Source organism: Crocuta crocuta, unplaced genomic scaffold (assembly GCF_008692635.1).
Source record: "Crocuta crocuta isolate KB4526 unplaced genomic scaffold, BGI_CrCroc_1.0 scaffold1015, whole genome shotgun sequence".
NCBI lineage: Eukaryota > Metazoa > Chordata > Mammalia > Carnivora > Hyaenidae > Crocuta > Crocuta crocuta.
In genome coordinates, this window is record NW_027532631.1 from 303,835 (window position 1) to 305,539 (window position 1,705).

The 1,705-nt window shown below is 40.5% G+C and overlaps 1 protein-coding gene across 2 annotated transcripts in view; it reads right to left on the reverse strand.

Moving 5' to 3' along the window:
• CMC4 (C-X9-C motif containing 4) overlaps positions 1-1,705 on the reverse strand; it is a 9,797-nt gene that overhangs the window by 501 nt on the left and 7,591 nt on the right. The gene's annotated exons all lie outside the window — the stretch shown is intronic.

Below are 1,705 nucleotides of genomic sequence, written 5' to 3' on the forward strand. Positions count from 1 at the left end.
CTCACACTTTTCAAGGCTGTAAACACACACCCACGTACCCACCCACACCCTACACAACAAAGACCTCATGGCCTGCAAAGCCAAAAATATTTACTGTTTGGCCCTTTACAGAAAATATGTGAAGACCCTTACTATACGTAGGCCCTAAGTCAAGGAGACCTTCACCTAAAGGTTCTAGGTCAGCTGCACTTGATCTGAGTCCCCTGGTGCTAAAATGGGGTGCATGGGAGTTATCTAGGATTAAAAAAAAGAAAGCAATGCATGCTGAGTGGTTGAGTCCAGGCTTAGAGCCAGATCAAATGGGTTCAAATCCTCACCGTACCCCTTATAGCTGTGTGACCCCGGACAAGTTACAGAACTTCTGTGTCAATTTCCCCATCTGTAAATGGGGGTCAATAATAGCATCTAACTGATGGATGAAAGGATTAAATGACGTAATGTGTTTAAAACCCTTGTGGCTGTGCTTAATGCTAACTCTTAGTCCTTACAGCCCTCAATCCTCCCATACTGTAGCAAGGGAGAATCCCTATGTTGATTCTTGTTCTCCCTCAGCCATGGGTTGCTAATTCAAATAAGGTAAGAATTTATTTGGGAGAAGGAATTGTGAAAAACATCTTCCTTTTTCTTAACTTTGGAGGAAGGGAAGAAAAGGATGAATAAAGTATCATTATCATTATACATTAACATTTTAGATTAAAAGATATTGAAGGGGGCGTCTGGGTGGCTCAGTTGGTTGAGCGTCCAACTTTGGCTCAGGTCATGATCTCAAGGCCCATGAGTTTGAGTCCCATGTCAGGCTCTGTGCTGACAGCTCAGAGCCTGGAGCCTGCTTCAGATTTTGTGTCTCCCCCTTTCTCTACCACTCCCTAGCTTACGCTCTGTCTCTCTCTCCCTCTCAAAAATAAATAAATTAAAAAATTTAAAAAAGATATTTATGAAATATTTCTTTCATCACAAAATGAAGAGGTCAAGAATGAAAGTTAAGAGTCAAAGGAAATATACAAACAAGGGTTTTCTTTAGTGGTGAATCTCTGGGTAAATTTTCACATCTTTCCCTCTGATTCTTCTATATTTTCATGGGCATCCATCTGTATTACTTAAATAATGGGAAAAATGATCAAAAACGGCAGTTTTGAAATTCAAAAAGCTTTGAAGCTTTTTCTATCTGTTCTACCAATAATTGTTTGCTGATTTAAAAAAGTAAAATCTTCTAGCATTTGGCCAAAGTTTTTGGCCAATTTAAAACCAGATTGTGGGAGAAAACCAAGTGGACAAACCACATCAAATATGCTTTACTTGAAATTTCTTTTACCTTTAAGACAGCTGCTAACTTTGGCAGCCTGAATTCCAATTGTTTTTTTTCAACCCCCACTTCCAACCTGATTGCTTTTCAAAAGTGACTTGTCAGCCACAGTGAAGTATAAGCAACCCATTTAAAACCCGTCTTTTTTAAAAAGGACTTTGCTCGAGGAACCTGGGTGGCTCAGTTGGTTAGGGGTCAGACTCTTCATTTTGGCTCAGGCCATGAGCTCACGGTTCATGAGTTCAAGCCCCTGTGCTGGGCTTTGCACTGTCAGCATGGAGCCCGCTTGGGATTCTCTCCCTCTCTGTCTCTGCTCCCAACTCCCCCTCCCCCCCAACTTATGCTCGCTCTTTCTCTCAGAATAAACAAACACTAAAAAAAAAAAAAAAAAAAAAAAATTTT